At 39.1% G+C, this 18,280-nt stretch overlaps 8 non-coding genes across 8 annotated transcripts; 7 read left to right on the top strand and 1 right to left on the bottom strand.

Moving 5' to 3' along the window:
- Positions 1 to 1,837: 1,837 nt before the first annotated feature.
- On the top strand, positions 1,838 to 1,909 carry TRNAQ-UUG (transfer RNA glutamine (anticodon UUG)). Its single transcript has one exon. It is a non-coding gene; the product is annotated as a tRNA-Gln (tRNA).
- Positions 1,910 to 2,783: 874 nt separating this feature from the next.
- TRNAQ-UUG (transfer RNA glutamine (anticodon UUG)) lies at positions 2,784 to 2,855 on the bottom strand. Its single transcript has one exon. It is a non-coding gene; the product is annotated as a tRNA-Gln (tRNA).
- An 8,179-nt stretch (positions 2,856 to 11,034) lies between these two features.
- Positions 11,035 to 11,110, top strand: TRNAQ-UUG (transfer RNA glutamine (anticodon UUG)). Its single transcript has one exon. It is a non-coding gene; the product is annotated as a tRNA-Gln (tRNA).
- Positions 11,111 to 12,644: 1,534 nt separating this feature from the next.
- On the top strand, positions 12,645 to 12,716 carry TRNAQ-UUG (transfer RNA glutamine (anticodon UUG)). Its single transcript has one exon. It is a non-coding gene; the product is annotated as a tRNA-Gln (tRNA).
- A 931-nt stretch (positions 12,717 to 13,647) lies between these two features.
- Positions 13,648 to 13,729, top strand: TRNAS-UGA (transfer RNA serine (anticodon UGA)). Its single transcript has one exon. It is a non-coding gene; the product is annotated as a tRNA-Ser (tRNA).
- A 651-nt stretch (positions 13,730 to 14,380) lies between these two features.
- TRNAQ-UUG (transfer RNA glutamine (anticodon UUG)) lies at positions 14,381 to 14,452 on the top strand. Its single transcript has one exon. It is a non-coding gene; the product is annotated as a tRNA-Gln (tRNA).
- Positions 14,453 to 15,985: 1,533 nt separating this feature from the next.
- TRNAQ-UUG (transfer RNA glutamine (anticodon UUG)) lies at positions 15,986 to 16,057 on the top strand. Its single transcript has one exon. It is a non-coding gene; the product is annotated as a tRNA-Gln (tRNA).
- A 1,533-nt stretch (positions 16,058 to 17,590) lies between these two features.
- Positions 17,591 to 17,662, top strand: TRNAQ-UUG (transfer RNA glutamine (anticodon UUG)). The gene has a single exon. It is a non-coding gene; the product is annotated as a tRNA-Gln (tRNA).
- The last annotated feature ends 618 nt before the right edge of the window (positions 17,663 to 18,280 follow it).

Consider the following 18,280-nt stretch of genomic DNA (forward strand, 5'->3'; position numbering starts at 1 on the left):
ATTGTGTATGATTGCAGATTTGCACTGCAGCTTTGGAGCCTGTTTTCGCCATCGTTCACAATTTCATATGCTTTATTCAGCACAACAAGCCGCAGCCATAATTGTGTTATGGTTGGTTTCATGGTGTTATGGTTAGCACTCTGAACTTTGAATCCAGTGTTCTGAGTTCAAATCTCAGTGGAACCTGGGCACACATTTTGATTTTTCCATCTGCACTCAGATCGACGATGCCCAATGTTTATGATGAAACAAGCAATTTAAAATCCACATAATAAAAGACGAAAAATAAGTTCAAGGATTCATGGAATACCATGGTCAAAGCTGTCAATCAAGTAGGATTAGCAAAAATTAAAATTGTCTATATCACTCAATGTCTATGTCATACCAAGCAATCTCATACTCTGTGACTTGAGTCAATATTCACATAACACTCTTTCCAAGTGGGTGAATCTGACAACGATTTGAAGCCAAAATGGCTTCAGCAAGTGTTTTTGATGTTTCTCTAAGCCATCTTTTCTTGTGTTTTTCATAATTTCCTAAAGTGCCTTATAAACATTTTTGGTGGTGTTTTTCTAAAAATTCTTTTCGGCATCTTTTGAATGTGTTTTGTGGCTTTTTTTGTAGCACACAAAAGTCAATCAGGACCCTTTATAGGGTCTTTCGAACCTTACCATTGACTTGTATTATAGATATGGAGCTGTTCAAAGTGAAAAACATCTGAAGATTGATATGGTAATTTCAGTTAACCGCTGGACATTTTTGGAATCTTGATATGGTTAATAGACGCTCCAAAGCCTGATCAAAAGAACATCAAGTCTTTTTTACTTGGAAATGATTATGTTCAGTCTTCTCAGCATTTTCGGATTATTTTTAAGGATGCTTTTGGAGCTGACTGACTCCAAATCCACATTATGAAGAGGGAAAAGCTTTAAACTGTGAATGGTTCCCATTGATGATGACTTTAAATCAGATTTTTGCATTTTACTGAGACCTTGTATTTTCTTTTGATTTTCTGAGATGTCTTCCAGAGGGTTGATCACTGAGCTTGATCATGGTGCTATTAGAAAACGTGTGTGAAACTCATAACTGCTTGACGTCCGAGTAGTCGTGGCTGAGTGGTTAAGGCGATGGGCTAGAAATCCATTGGGGTCTCCAAGCGCACATGCAAATCCTGCTGACTACGTCTATGTTTCAATAACATTTTGACCTTTTATCTTTGTTGTTCAATTTGCATGTTTACTAGTCTATTCCCCATGACAGTGATCTGTGATGGAGCGAGTTTCTAGGACCAAACTGACTTTATCTTTGACATTTCTTTAGATAATCTATTCTGGAGCAACATTACATGTGCGACTTGCCACTAATCAAAAGAAGCACCGTGGGTGCCATCAGGTAAGAGGTTTTTCTCTTGATCTTGTCCAGCAGCCACAGACCGCTGTCCTGGCTAATGGACTGGGACATGCACTTTGATTTGCACAAACCTTAAATTATCTCTCAGATGAAGCCTTTTACCATGCAATGCTAATCTTTATCGACTACTGGATGAACAGTTTTCTAACAGTATAAGTTTTGCAATTTATTGTTTTCACACTTTTTCCAAGTAACAGATACAGCAATCTTTTTACTAGCCACTTTTCATCAACATTTCAAACTGTCCCAGCTGTGATATCGTGGAAATGTTGGTAAATTTGTGGAATGAAAGGTTATAAGACATCAATTTACCATTGTGTATGATTGCAGATTTGCACTGCAGCTTTGGAGCCTGTTTTCGCCATCGTTCACAATTTCATATGCTTTATTCAGCAAAACAAGCCGCAGCCATGACTGCGTCATGGTTGGTTCCATGGTGTAATGGTTAGCACTCTGGACTTTGAATCCAGTGATCTGAGTTCAAATCTCAGTAGAACCTGGGCACACATTTTGATTTTTCCATCTGCACTCAGATCGACGATACCCAATGTTTATGATGAAACAAGCAATTTAAAATCCACATAATAAAAGACCAAAAAAGAGTTCAAGGATTCATGGAATACCATGGTCAAAGCAGTCAATCAAGTAGGATTAGCAAAAATTAAAATTGTCTATGTCACTCATTGTCTATGTCATACCAAGCAATCTCATACTCTGTGACTTGAGTCAATATTCACATAACACTCTTTCTAAGTGGGTGAATCTGACAAGGATTTGAAGCCAAAATGGCTCCAGGAAGTGTTTTTGATTTTTCTCTAAGCCATCTTTTCTTGTGTTTTCCAGAATTTCCTAAAGTGCCTTATAAACATTTTTGGTGGTGTTTTTCTAAAAATTCTTTTCGGCGTCTTTTGAATGTGTTTTGTGGCTTTTTTTGTAGCACACAAAAGTCAATCAGGACCCTTTATAGGGTCTTTCGAACCTTACCGTTGACTTGTATTATAGGTATGGAGCTGTTCAAAGTGAAAAACAGCTGAAGATTGATATGGTAATTTCAGTTAACCGCTGGACATTTTTGGAAACTTCAGATGGTTAATAGACGCTCCAAAGCCTGATCAAATGAACATCAAGTCTTTTTTCATGTTATGTGAATATTGACTCAAGTCACAGAGTATGAGATTGTTTGGTATGACATAGACAATTTTAATTTTTGCTAATCCTACTTGATCCTAATCCTACTGCTTTGACGATGGTATTCCATGAATCCTTGAACTCATTTTTTGTCTTTTATTATGTGGATTTTAAATTGCTTGTTTCATCATCAACATTGGGCATCGTCGATCTGAGTGCAGATGGAAAAATCGAAATGTGTGCCCAGGTTCTACTGAAATTTGAACTCAGATCACTGGATTCAAAGTCCAGAGTGCTAACCATTACACCATGGAACCAACCATGACGCAATCATGTCTGCGGCTTGTTTTGCTGAATAAAGCATATGAAATCGTGAACGATGGCGAAAACAGGCTCCAAAGCTGCAGTGCAAATCTGCAATCATACACAATGGTAAATTGATATCTTATAACCTTTCATTCCACAAATTTACCAACATTTCCACGATATCACAGCTAGCGCAGTTTGAAATGTTGATGAAAAGTGGCTAGTAAAAAGATTGCTGCATCTGTTACTTGGAAAAAGTGTGAAAAAAATAAATTGCAAAACTTATAATGTTAGAAAACTGTTCATCCAGTAGTCGATAAAGATTAGCATTGCATGGTAAAAGGCTTCATCTGAGAGATAATTTAAGGTTTGTGCAAATCAAAGTGCATGTCCCAGTCCATTAGCCAGGACAGAGGTCTGTGGCTGCTGGACAAGTTCAAGAGAAAAACCTCTTACCTCATGGCACCCACGGTGCTTCTTTTGATTAGCGGCAAGTCGCACATGTAATGTTGCTCCAGAATAGATTATCTAAAGAACAGTCAAAGATAAAGTCAGATTGGTCCTAGAAACTCGCTCCATCACAGATCACTGTCATGGGGAATAGACTAGTAAACATGCAAATTGAACAACAAAGATAAAAGGTCAAAAAGTTATTGAAACGTAGTCGGCAGGATACTGCACGGGGAGACCCCAATGGATTTCAAGTCCATCGCCTTAACCACTCGGCCACGACTACTCGGACATCAAGCTGTTATGAACTTCACACATGTTTTTAACATGGACTAGAAATCCATTGGGGTTTTCCCGCACAGGTTCAAATCCTGCCGTCTATGTTTCAATAACTTTTTGACCTTTTATCTTTGTTGTTCAATTTGCATGTTTACTAGTCTATTCCCCATGACAGTGATCTGTGATGGAGCGAGTCTCTAGGACCAAACTGACTTTATCTTTATCTGTTCTTTAGATAATCTATTCTGGAGCAACATTACATGTGCGACTTGCCGCTAATCAAAAGAAGCACCGTGGGTGCCATCATGTAAGAGGTTTTTCTCTTGATCTTGTCCAGCAGCCACAGACCGCTGTCCTGGCTGATGGACTGGGACATGTGCTTTGATGTGCACAAACCTTAACCCCTTCACCCCCAAGGGTGGTTTGCACGTTCAGTAGTTCTCGCCACAGCCTTTGGCCTAGGTGCCTCCATCTCGGTATCCGAAGTCCAGCACCGTTAGCTGGACTTGCCACCGTCAACTGCCAAGGCAGTGCTTGCTAGCACAGGTACCTCCTGCCTAGTAACCGTGGTCCAGCACCGTCAGCTGTTCCTCGGTAGTGCCATTGGCTCTTGTAGCTTTTGCTACCCATCTGGGTTCCAGCACTGTCAGCTGGTTCTCAGCAGTGTCTTTGGCACGGGTACTCCCTGTTGCCCAGCCTGTTTTCAGCACGCCTGCTGTTTCCGGGTAGTGTCAAGGTCACTATGCCACCAATCCGTTGTCCTGTCGTCTTGCGGCCGGGTTAGCCGACTCTACGGTGCCTGCAGTTTAGGTGACTCCTATGTGGGCTGCGGGAACTGGCACTGAAGGCTGGATCCGTAGTGCCAATGGGACATGGACCCCCTGTAGGACTGTGGGTTTCGGTAACTGCGGCCGGCTTGCGGCCTGGCTACTTTGCTTTGAATGGGTACCTCCTGCCACCCACCCGGGTTCCAGCACTGTCTGCTGGTTCTCGCCAGGGCCTTTAGCCTAGGTGCCTCCAACTCGGTATCCGAAGTCCAGCACCGTCAGCTGGTCCTTGGTAGTGCTTTTTAGCACAGGTACCTTCTGCTTAGTAACCGTGGTGCAGCACCGTCAGTTGTTCTTCGGTAGTGCCATTGGCTCTTGTTCCTTCTGCTACCCATCCGGGTGCCAGCACTGTCTGCTGGTGCTCGCCACAGCCTTTGGCCTAGGTGCCTCCATCTCGGTATCCGAGGTCCAGCACCGTCAGCTGGTTCTTGGTAGTGCTTTTTAGCACAGGTACCTTCTGCTTAGTAACCGTGGTCCAGCACCGTCAGTTGGTCCTCGGTAGTGCCATTGGCTCTTGTTCCTTCTGCTACCCATCCGGGTGCCAGCACTGTCTGCTGGTTCTCGCCAGTTTCTCAGCCTTCTTGTACCTTCTGCTACATTTCCAAGATCAAGCTTTTTGAAATTGTCTTTGGTAATCCTTATTGATCTCCATGACGACGACCCTGATGACGACGACCCTGAAGACCACACCAAAGAAGACCAGAAATATGACCCTAAATAATAAGACCAAGAGAACAAAGAACATGAAGACAACCACCAAGATACAGAACAAAAGACAGAAGAACAAGAAGCAGAAGAAGCAAAAGCAGAAGAACAGAAAGCAGAAGAACATTAAGCATAAGACTAAAAATCAGCATAGAAGAAATCAAAATTATAAGCAGAAGAAGACTAAGCAGTAAATGGGGGTGAGTCCGTTCCTCCTCGTGGTGCCCCTGCTGCAGGCCAAACTGAGCGCGGACAAATCCTGTTGTAAATCTTTAGTGACAGGCAGAACGTAAGGTGTAATCTTATAACTTTTATAGATAAGTACTACAGGAATGCCTGTCATCATAAGAAAATGAAGACAAAGAAGAATAGGAAGAAGATGAAGAAATAGCATATTAAAGTTAATAATAGCTGAATAAGAAGAATATGAAGAATGGAAAAAAAATTAATGGGAAGAAGATGAAGAAGAAGATGAATAAGGTGAAGAAAAAGTTGATGAAAAAAATGCTACTGCTGCGTTCATGAAGGAGAAAGTGTGGGAGAAGTACAAAAGAAGGTGAAGAGCATGGAAGTTGTGAAACATACATATCTGACAAAATATAAAAAAAAGGTTAACATAGTCAATATCTTTTTAACTCCGAACGTCTTGAAAAAAAAAATTGGAATTAATGCTATGCCATGTGATTTGAATAAACCACTATGCCTTTATTTGTCTCCTCCACCAATACATTCTACATGATTCTTATTTGTTTTCAATTATGTAGAATTAGCCAACAAGGAAATAAAGGGCTTTTTTTAATTCCGATACCGGAAGTCCCATTGACTTGAATGGGACTTCCGGTATCGGAATCGGCGATACCCGATATTTTTTTCGTATCGGGCGATACCATCCGATACGATACTTTTGGGTATCGAACGGTATCTCTCAACACTAATGATGACTTTAAATCAGATTTTTGCAAAAGCTATCAATCAAGTAGGATAAGCAAAATGTAAAATTAGCTTCAGGAAACAAAACTCATTGTCTATGTCATACCAAGCAATCTCATACTCTGTGACTTGAGTCAATATTCACATAACACTCTTTCCAAGTGGGTGAATCTGACAAGGATTTGAAGCCAAAATGGCTTCAGGAAGTGTTTTTGATTTTTCTCTAAGCCATCTTTTCTTGTGTTTTCCAGAATTTCCTAAAGTGCCTTATAAACATTTTTGGTGGTGTTTTTCTAAAAATTCTTTTCGGCGTCTTTTGAATGTGTTTTGTGGCTTTTTTTGTAGCACACAAAAGTCAATCAGGACCCTTTATAGGGTCTTTCGAACCTTACCGTTGACTTGTATTATAGGTATGGAGCTGTTCAAAGTGAAAAACAGCTGAAGATTGATATGGTAATTTCAGTTAACCGCTGGACATTTTTGGAAACTTGACATGGTTAATAGACGCTCCAAAGCCTGATCAAATGAACATCAAGTCTTTTTTACTTGGAAATGATTATGTTCAGTCTTCTCAGCATTTTCGGATTATTTTTAAGGATGTTTTTGGAGCTGACTGACTCCAAATCCACATTATGAAGAGGGAAAAGCTTTAAACTGTGAATGGTTCCCATTGATGATGATGACTTTAAATCAGATTTTTGCATTTTACTGAGACCTTGTATTTTCTTTTCATTTTCTGAGATGTCTTCCAGAGGGTTGATCCCTGAGCTTGATCATGGTGCTATTAGAAAACGTGTGTGAAACTCATAACAGCTTGACGTCTGAGTAGTCGTGGCCGAGTGGTTACGGCGATGGACTAGAAATCCATTGTCTCCCCGTGCAGGTTCAAAGCCTGCTGACTACGTCTATGTTTCAATAACTTTTTGACCTTTTATCTTTGTTGTTCAATTTGCATGTTTACTAGTCTATTCCCCATGACAGTGATATATGATGGAGCGAGTTTCTCGGACCAAACTGACTTTATCTTTGACTGTTCTTTAGATAATCTATTCTGGAGCAACATTACATGTGCGACTTGCCGCTAATCAAAAGAAGCACCGTGGGTGCCATCAGGTAAGAGGTTTTTCTCTTGATCTTGTCCAGCAGCCACAGACCGCTGTCCTGGCTAAAGGACTGGGACATGCACTTTGATTTGCACAAACCTTAAATTATCTCTCAGATGAAGCCTTTTACCATGCAATGCTAATCTTTATCGACTACTGGATGAACAGTTTTCTAACAGTATAAGTTTTGCAATTTATTTTTTTCACACTTTTTCCAAGTAACAGATACAGCAATCTTTTTACTAGCCACTTTTCATCAACATTTCAAACTGCGCTAGCTGTGATATCGTGCAAATGTTGGTAAATTTGTGGACTGAAAAGTTATAAGATTTCAATTTACCATTGTGTATGATTGCAGATTTGCACTGCAGCTTTGGAGCCTGTTTTCGCCATCATTCACGATTTCATATGCTTTATTCAGCACAACAAGCTGCAGCCATGACTGTGTCATTGTTGGTTCCATGGTGTAATGGTAAGCACTCTGGTCTTTGCATCCAGTGAGCTGAGTTCAAAGCTCAGTGGAACCTGGGCACACATTTCGATTTTTCCATCTCCACTCAGATCGACGATGCCCAATGTTTATTATGAAACAAGCAATTTAAAATCCACATAATAAAAGACAAAAAAAGAGTTCAAGGATTCATGGAATACCATGGTCAAAGCTGTCAATCAAGTAGGATTAGCAAAAATTAAAATTGTCTATGTCACTCATTGTCTATGTCATACCAAGCAATCTCATACTCTGTGACTTGAGTCAATATTCACATAACACTCTTTCCAAGTGGGTGAATCTGACAAGGATTTGAAGCCAAAATGGCTTCAGGAAGTGTTTTTGATTTTTCTCTAAACCATCTTTTCTATTGTTTTCCAGAATTTCCTAAAGTGCCTTATAAACATTTTTGGTGGTGTTTTTCTAAAAATTCTTTTCGGCGTCTTTTGAATGTGTTTTGTGGCTTTTTTTGTAGCACTCAAAAGTCAATCAGGACCCTTTATAGGGTCTTTCGAACCTTACCGTTGACTTGTAGTATAGGTATGGAGCTGTTCAAAGTGAAAAACAGCTGAAGATTGATATGGTAATTTCAGTTAACCGCTGGACATTTTTGGAAACTTGACATGGTTAATAGACGCTCCAAAGCCTGATCAAATGAACATCAAGTCTTTTTTACTTGGAAATTATTATGTTCAGTCTTCTCAGCATTTTCGGATTATTTTTAAGGATGTTTTTGGAGCTGACTGACTCCAAATCCACATTATGAAAGGGAAAAGCTTTAAACTGTGAATGGTTCCCATTGATGATGACTTTAAATCAGATTTTTGCATTTTACTGAGACCTTGTATTTTCTTTTCATTTTCTGAGATGTCTTCCAGAGGGTTGATCACTGAGCTTGGTCATGGTGCTATTAGAAAACGTGTGTGAAACTCTTAACAGCTTGATGTCCGAGTAGTCGTGGCCGAGTGGTTAAGGTGATGGGCAAGAAATCCATTGGGGTCTCCCCGCGCAGGTGCAAATCCTGCCGACTACGTCAATGTTTCAATAACTTTTTGACCTTTTATCTTTGTTGTTCAATTTGCATGTTTACTAGTCTATTCCCCATGACAGTGATCTGTGATGGAGCGAGTTTCTCGGACCAAACTGACTTTATCTTTGACTGTTCTTTAGAAAATCTATTCTGGAGCAACATTACATGTGCGACTTGCCGCTAATCAAAAGAAGCACCGTGGGTGCCATCAGGTAAGAGGTTTTTCCCTTGATCTTGTCCAGCAGCCACAGACCGCTGTCCTGGCTAATGGACTGGGACATGCACTTTGATTTGCACAAACCTTAAATTATCTCTCAGATGAAGCCTTTTACCACGCAATGCTAATCTTTATCGACTACTGGATGAACAGTTTTCTAACAGTATAAGTTTTGCAATTTATTTTTTTCACACTTTTTCCAAGTAACAGATACAGCAATCTTTTTACTAGCCACTTTTCATCAACATTTCAAACTGTCCTAGCTGTGATATCGTGGAAATGTTGGTAAATTTGTGGAATGAAAGGTTATAAGATATCAATTTACCATTGTGTATGATTGCAGATTTGCACTGCAGCTTTGGAGCCTGTTTTCGCCATCGTTCACGATTTCATATGCTTTATTCAGCACAACAAACCGCAGCCATGACTGTGTCATGGTTGGTTCCATGGTGTAATTTTTAGCACTCTGTACTTTGAATCCAGTGATCCGAGATCAAATCTCAGTGGAACCTGGGCACACATTTCGATTTTTCCATCTGCACTCAGATCGACGATGCCCAATGTTTATGATGAAACAAGCAATTTAAAATCCACATAATAAAAGACAAAAAAAGAGTTCAAGGATCCATGGAATACCATGGTCAAAGCAGTCAATCAAGTAGTATTAGCAAAAATTAAAATTGTCTATATCACTCATTGTCTATGTCTTACCAAGCAATCTCATACTCTGTGACTTGAGTCAATATTCACATAACACTCTTTCCAAGTGGGTGAATCTGACAAGGATTTGAAGCCAAAATGGCTTCAGGAAGTGTTTTTGATTTTTCTCTAAGCCATCTTTTCTTGTGTTTTTCAGAATTTCCTAAAGTGCCTTATAAACATTTTTGGTGGTGTTTTTCTAAAAATTCTTTTCGGCGTCTTTTGAATGTGTTTTGTGGCTTTTTTTGTAGCACACAAAAGTCATTCAGGACCCTTTATAGGGTCTTTCGAACCTTACCGTTGACTTGTAGTATAGGTATGGAGCTGTTCAAAGTGAAAAACAGCTGAAGATTGATATGGTAATTTCAGTTAACCGCTGGACATTTTAGGAAACTTGACATGGTTAATAGACGCTCCAAAGCCTGATCAAATGAACATCAAGTCTTTTTTACTTGGAAATGATTATGTTCAGTCTTCTCAGCATTTTCGGATTATTTTTAAGGATGTTTTTGGAGCTGACTGACTCCAAATCCACATTATGAAAAGGGAAAAGCTTTAAACTGTGAATGGTTCCCATTGATGATGACTTTAAATCAGATTTTTGCATTTTACTGAGACCTTGTATTTTCTTTTCATTTTCTGAGATGTCTTCCAGAGGGTTGATCACTGAGCTTGATCATGGTGCTATTAGAAAACGTGTGTGAAACTCATAACAGCTTTAAGTCCGAGTAGTCGTGGCCGAGTGGTTAAGGCGATGGGCAAGAAATCCATTGGGGTTTCCCCGCGCAGGTGCAAATCCTGCTGACTACATCTATGTTTCAATAACTTTTTGACCTTTTATCTTTGTTGTTCAATTTGCATGTTTACTAGTCTATTCCCCATGACAGTGATCTGTGATGGAGCGAGTTTCCAGGACCAAACTGACTTTATCTTTGACTGTTCTTTAGATAATCTATTCTGGAGCAACATTACATGTGCGACTTGCCGCTAATGAAAAGAAGCACCGTGGGTGCCATCAGGTAAGAGGTTTTTCTCTTGATCTTGTCCAGCAGCCACAGACCGCTCTCCTGGCTAATGGACTGGGACATGCACTTTGATTTGCACAAACCTTAAATTATCTCTCAGATGAAGCCTTTTACCATGCAATGCTAATCTTTATCGACTACTGGATGAACAGTTTTCTAACAGTATAAGTTTTGCAATTTATTGTTTTCACACTTTTTCCAAGTAACAGATACAGCAATCTTTTTACTAGCCACTTTTCATCAACATTTCAAAATGCGCTAGCTGAGATATCGTGGAAATGTTGGTAAATTTGTGGAATGAAAGGTTATAAGATATCAATTTACCATTGTGTATGAATTCAGATTTGCACTGCAGCTTTGGAGCCTGTTTTTGCCATCGTTCACGATTTCATATGCTTTATTCAGCACAACAAGCCGCAGCCATGTCTGAGGCATGGTTGGATCCATGGTGTAATGGTTAGCACTCTGGACTTTGAATCCAGTGATCTGAGTTCAAATCTCAGTGGAACCTGGGCACACATTTTGATTTTTCCATCTGCACTCAGATCGACGATGCCCAATGTTTAAGATGAAACAAGCAATTTAAAATCCACATAATAAAAGACAAAAAAAAGTTCAAGGATTCATGGAATACCAAGGTCAAAGCTGTCAATCAAGTAGGATTAGCAAAAATTAAAATTGTCTATATCACTCATTTTCTATCTCACTCATTGTCTATGTCATACCAAGCAATCTCATACTCTGTGACTTGAGTCAATATTCACATAACACTCTTTCCAAGTGGGTGAATCTGACAAGGATTTGAAGCCAAAATGGCTTCAGGAAGTGTTTTTGATTTTTCTCTAAGACATCTTTTCTTGTGTTTTCCAGAATTTCCTAAAGTGCCTTATAAACATTTTTGGTGGTGTTTTTCTAAAAATTCTTTTCGGCGTCTTTTGAATGTGTTTTGTGGCTTTTTTTGTAGCACACAAAAGTCATTCAGGACCCTTTATAGGGTCTTTCGAACCTTACCGTTGACTTGTAGTATAGGTATGGAGCTGTTCAAAGTGAAAAACAGCTGAAGATTGATATGGTAATTTCAGTTCTAATTTCAGAGCTGACTGACTCCAAATCCACATTATGAAGAGGGAAAAGCTTTAAACTGTGAATGGTTCCCATTGATGATGACTTTAAATCAGATTTTTGCATTTTACTGAGACCTTGTATTTTCTTTTCATTTTCTGAGATGTCTTCCAGAGGGTTGATCACTGAGCTTGATCATGGTGCTATTAGAAAACGTGTGTGAAACTCATAACAGCTTGAAGTCCGAGTAGTCGTGTCCGAGTGGTTAAGGCGATAAGCAAGAAATTCATTGGGGTCTCCCCGCGCAGGTGCAAATCCTGCCGACTACGTCTATGTTTCAATAACTTTTTGACCTTTTATCTCTGTTGTTCAATTTGCATGTTTACTAGTCTATTCCCCATGACAGTGATCTGTGATGGAGCGAGTTTCTTATACCAAACTGACTTTATCTTTTACTGTTCTTTAGATAATCTATTCTGGAGCAACATTACATGTGCGACTTGCCGCTAATCAAAAGAAGCACCGTGGGTGCCATCAGGTAAGAGGTTTTTCTCTTGATCTTGTCCAGCAGCCACAGACCTCTGTCCTGGCTAATGGACTGGGACATGCACTTTGATTTGCACAAACCTTAAATTATCTCTCAGATGAAGCCTTTTACCATGCAATGCTAATCTTTATCGACTACTGGATGAACAGTTTTCTAACAGTATACGTTTTGCAATTTATTTTTTTCACACTTTTTCCAAGTAACAGATACAGCAATCTTTTTACTAGCCACTTTTCATCAACATTTCAAACTGTCCTAGCTGTGATATCGTGGAAATGTTGGTAAATTTGTGGAATGAAAGGTTATAAAATATCAATTTACCATTGTGTATGATTGCAGATTTGCACTGCAGCTTTGGAGCCTGTTTTCGCCATCGTTCACGATTTCATATGCTTTATTCAGCACAACAAGCCGCAGCCATGACTGTGTCATGGTTGGTTCCATGGTGTAATGGTTAGCACTCTGGACTTTGAATCCAGTGATCTGAGTTCAAATCTCAGTGGAACCTGGGCACTCATTTTGATTTTTCCATCTGCACTCAGATCGACGATGCCCAATGTTTATGATGAAACAAGCAATTTAAAATCCACATAATAAAAGACAAAAAAAGAGTTCAAGGATTCATGGAATACCATGGTCAAAGCTGTCAATCAAGTAGGATTAGCAAAAATTAAAATTGTCTTTATCACTCATTGTCTATGTCACTCATTGTCTATGTCATACCAAGCAATCTCATACTCTGTGACTTGAGTCAATATTCACATAACACTCTTTCCAAGTGGGTGAATCTGACAAGGATTTGAAGCCAAAATGGCTTCAGGAAGTGTTTTTGATTTTTCTCTAAGCCATCTTTTCTTGTGTTTTCCAGAATTTCCTAAAGTGCCTTATAAACATTTTTGGTGGTGTTTTTCTAAAAATTCTTTTCGGCGTCTTTTGAATGTGTTTTGTGGCTTTTTTTGTAGCACACAAAAGTCAATCAGGACCCTTTATAGGGTCTTTCGAACCTTACCGTTGACTTGTATTATAGGTATGGAGCTGTTCAAAGTGAAAAACATCTGAAAATTGATATGGTAATTTCAGTTAACCGCTGGACATTTTTGGAAACTTGACATGGTTAATAGACGCTCCAAAGACTGATCAAATGAACACCAAGTCTTTTTTACTTGGAAATGATTATTTTCAGTCTTCTCAGCATTTTCGGATTATTTTTAAGGATGTTTTTGGAGCTGACTGACTCCAAATCCACATTATGAAGAGGGAAAAGCTTTAAACTGTGAATGGTTCCCATTGATGATGACTTTAAATCAGATTTTTGCATTTTACTGAGACCTTGTATTTTCTTTTCATTTTCTGAGATGTCTTCCAGAGGGTTGATCACTGAGCTTGATCATGGTGCTATTAGAAAACATGTGTGAAACTCATAACAGCTTGACGTCCGAGTAGTCGTGGCCGAGTGGTTAAGGCGATGGACTTGAAATCCATTGGGGTCTCCCCGCGCAGGTTCAAATCCTGCCGATTACGTTTATGTTTCAATATCTTTTTGACCTTTTATCTTTGTTCAATTTGCATGTTTACTAGTCTATTCCCCATGACAGTGATCTGTGATGGAGCGAGTTTCCAGGACCAAACTGACTTTATCTTTGACTGTTCTTTAGATAATCTATTCTGTAGCAACATTACATGTGCTACTTGCCGCTAATCAAAAGAAGCACCGTGGGTGCCATCAGGTAAGAGGATTTTCTCTTGATCTTGTCCAGCAGCCACAGACCGCTGTCCTGGCTAATGGACTGGGACATGCACTTTGATTTGCACAAACCTTAAATTATCTCTCAGATGAAGCCTTTTACCATGCAATGCTAATCTTTATCGACTACTGGATGAACAGTTTTCTAACAGTATAAGTTTTGCAATTTATTTTTTTCACACTTTTTCCAAGTAACAGATAGAGCAATCTTTTCACTAGCCACTTTTCATCAACATTTCAAACTGCGCTAGCTGTGATATCGTGGAAATGTTGGTAAATTTGTGGAATGAAAGGTTATAAGATATCAATTTACCATTGTGTATGAATGCAGATTTGCACTGCAGCTTTGGAGCCCGTTTTCGCCATCGTTCACGATTTCATATGCTTTATTCAGCACAACAAGCCGCAGCCATGTCTGAGGCATGGTTGGTTCCATGGTGTAATGGTTAGCACGCTGGACTTTGAATCCAGTGATCTGAGTTCAAATCTCAGTGGAACCTGGGCACACATTTCGATTTTTCCATCTGCACTCAGATCGACGATGCCCAATGTTTAAGATGAAACAAGCAATTTAAAATCCACATAATAAAAGACAAAAAAAGTTCAAGGATTCATGGAATACCAAGGTCAAAGCTGTCAATCAAGTAGGATTAGCAAAAATTAAAATTGTCTATGTCACTCATTTTCTATGTCACTCATTGTCTATGTCATACCAAGCTATCTCATACTCTGTGACTTGAGTCAATATTCACATAACACTCTTTCCAAGTGGGTGAATCTGACAAGGATTTGAAGCCAAAATGGCTTCAGGAAGTGTTTTTGATTTTTCTCTAAGACATCTTTTCTTGTGTTTTCCAGAATTTCCTAAAGTGCCTTATAAACATTTTTGGTGGTGTTTTTCTAAAAATTCTTTTCGGCGTCTTTTGAATGTGTTTTGTGGCTTTTTTTGTAGCACACAAAAGTCATTCAGGACCCTTTATAGGGTCTTTCGAACCTTACCGTTGACTTGTAGTATAGGTATGGAGCTGTTCAAAGTGAAAAACAGCTGAAGATTGATATGGTAATTTCAGTTCTAATTTCAGAGCTGACTGACTCCAAATCCACATTATGAAGAGGGAAAAGCTTTAAACTGTGAATGGTTCCCATTGATGATGACTTTAAATCAGATTTTTGCATTTTACTGAGACCTTGTATTTTCTTTTCATTTTCTGAGATGTCTTCCAGAGGGTTGATCACTGAGCTTGATCATGGTGCTATTAGAAAACGTGTGTGAAACTCATAACAGCTTGAAGTCCGAGTAGTCGTGTCCGAGTGGTTAAGGTGATAAGCAAGAAATCCATTGGGGTCTCCCCGCGCAGGTGCAAATCCTGCCGACTACGTCTATGTTTCAATAACTTTTTGACCTTTTATCTCTGTTGTTCAATTTGCATGTTTACTAGTCTATTCCCCATGACAGTGATCTGTGATGGAGCGAGTTACTTGGACCAAACTGACTTTATCTTTGACTGTTCTTTAGATAATCTATTCTGGAGCAACATTACATGTGCGACTTGCCGCTAATCAAAAGAAGCACCGTGGGTGCCATCAGGTAAGAGGATTTTCTCTTGATCTTGTCCAGCAGCCACAGACCGCTGTCCTGGCTAATGGACTGGGACATGCACTTTGATTTGCACAAACCTTAAATTATCTCTCAGATGAAGCCTTTTACCATGCAATGCTAATCTTTATCGACTACTGGATGAACAGTTTTCTAACAGTATAAGTTTTGCAATTTATTTTTTTCACACTTTTTCCAAGTAACAGATAGAGCAATCTTTTCACTAGCCACTTTTCATCAACATTTCAAACTGCGCTAGCTGTGATATCGTGGAAATGTTGGTAAATTTGTGGAATGAAAGGTTATAAGATATCAATTTACCATTGTGTATGAATGCAGATTTGCACTGCAGCTTTGGAGCCCGTTTTCGCCATCGTTCACGATTTCATATGCTTTATTCAGCACAACAAGCCGCAGCCATGTCTGAGGCATGGTTGGTTCCATGGTGTAATGGTTAGCATGCTGGACTTTGAATCCAGTGATCTGAGTTCAAATCTCAGTGGAACCTGGGCACACATTTCGATTTTTCCATCTGCACTCAGATCGACGATGCCCAATGTTTAAGATGAAACAAGCAATTTAAAATCCACATAATAAAAGACAAAAAAAGTTCAAGGATTCATGGAATACCAAGGTCAAAGCTGTCAATCAAGTAGGATTAGCAAAAATTAAAATTGTCTATGTCACTCATTTTCTATGTCACTCATTGTCTATGTCATACCAAGCTATCTCATACTCTGTGACTTGAGTCAATATTCACATAACACTCTTTCCAAGTGGGTGAATCTGACAAGGATTTGAAGCCAAAATGGCTTCAGGAAGTGTTTTTGATTTTTCTCTAAGACATCTTTTCTTGTGTTTTCCAGAATTTCCTAAAGTGCCTTATAAACATTTTTGGTGGTGTTTTTCTAAAAATTCTTTTCGGCGTCTTTTGAATGTGTTTTGTGGCTTTTTTTGTAGCACACAAAAGTCATTCAGGACCCTTTATAGGGTCTTTCGAACCTTACCGTTGACTTGTAGTATAGGTATGGAGCTGTTCAAAGTGAAAAACAGCTGAAGATTGATATGGTAATTTCAGTTCTAATTTCAGAGCTGACTGACTCCAAATCCACATTATGAAGAGGGAAAAGCTTTAAACTGTGAATGGTTCCCATTGATGATGACTTTAAATCAGATTTTTGCATTTTACTGAGACCTTGTATTTTCTTTTCATTTTCTGAGATGTCTTCCAGAGGGTTGATCACTGAGCTTGATCATGGTGCTATTAGAAAACGTGTGTGAAACTCATAACAGCTTGAAGTCCGAGTAGTCGTGTCCGAGTGGTTAAGGCGATAAGCAAGAAATCCATTGGGGTCTCCCCGCGCAGGTGCAAATCCTGCCGACTACGTCTATGTTTCAATAACTTTTTGACCTTTTATCTCTGTTGTTCAATTTGCATGTTTACTAGTCTATTCCCCATGACAGTGATCTGTGATGGAGCGAGTTACTTGGACCAAACTGACTTTATCTTTGACTGTTCTTTAGATAATCTATTCTGGAGCAACATTACATGTGCGACTTGCCGCTAATCAAAAGAAGCACCGTGGGTGCCATCAGGTAAGAGGTTTTTCTCTTGATCTTGTCCAGCAGCCACAGACCTCTGTCCTGGCTAATGGACTGGGACATGCACTTTGATTTGCACAAACCTTAAATTATCTCTCAGATGAAGCCTTTTACCATGCAATGCTAATCTTTATCGACTACTGGATGAACAGTTTTCTAACAGTATACGTTTTGCAATTTATTTTTTTCACACTTTTTCCAAGTAACAGATACAGCAATCTTTTTACTAGCCACTTTTCATCAACATTTCAAACTGTCCTAGCTGTGATATCGTGGAAATGTTGGTAAATTTGTGGAATGAAAGGTTATAAAATATCAATTTACCATTGTGTATGATTGCAGATTTGCACTGCAGCTTTGGAGCCTGTTTTCGCCATCGTTCACGATTTCATATGCTTTATTCAGCACAACAAGCCGCAGCCATGACTGTGTCATGGTTGGTTCCATGGTGTAATGGTTAGCACTCTGGACTTTGAATCCAGTGATCTGAGTTCAAATCTCAGTGGAACCTGGGCACTCATTTTGATTTTTCCATCTGCACTCAGATCGACGATGCCCAATGTTTATGATGAAACAAGCAATTTAAAATCCACATAATAAAAGACAAAAAAAGAGTTCAAGGATTCATGGAATACCATGGTCAAAGCTGTCAATCAAGTAGGATTAGCAAAAATTAAAATTGTCTTTATCACTCATTGTCTATGTCACTCATTGTCTATGTCATACCAAGCAATCTCATACTCTGTGACTTGAGTCAATATTCACATAACACTCTTTCCAAGTGGGTGAATCTGACAAGGATTTGAAGCCAAAATGGCTTCAGGAAGTGTTTTTGATTTTTCTCTAAGCCATCTTTTCTTGTGTTTTCCAGAATTTCCTAAAGTGCCTTATAAACATTTTTGGTGGTGTTTTTCTAAAAATTCTTTTCGGCGTCTTTTGAATGTGTTTTGTGGCTTTTTTTGTAGCACACAAAAGTCAATCAGGACCCTTTATAGGGTCTTTCGAACCTTACCGTTGACTTGTATTATAGGTATGGAGCTGTTCAAAGTGAAAAACATCTGAAAATTGATATGGTAATTTCAGTTAACCGCTGGACATTTTTGGAAACTTGACATGGTTAATAGACGCT

This window comes from Dendrobates tinctorius, unplaced genomic scaffold (assembly GCF_039654945.1).
Source record: "Dendrobates tinctorius isolate UK_male_01 unplaced genomic scaffold, ASM3965494v1 ptg000048l, whole genome shotgun sequence".
Lineage (NCBI taxonomy): Eukaryota > Metazoa > Chordata > Amphibia > Anura > Dendrobatidae > Dendrobates > Dendrobates tinctorius.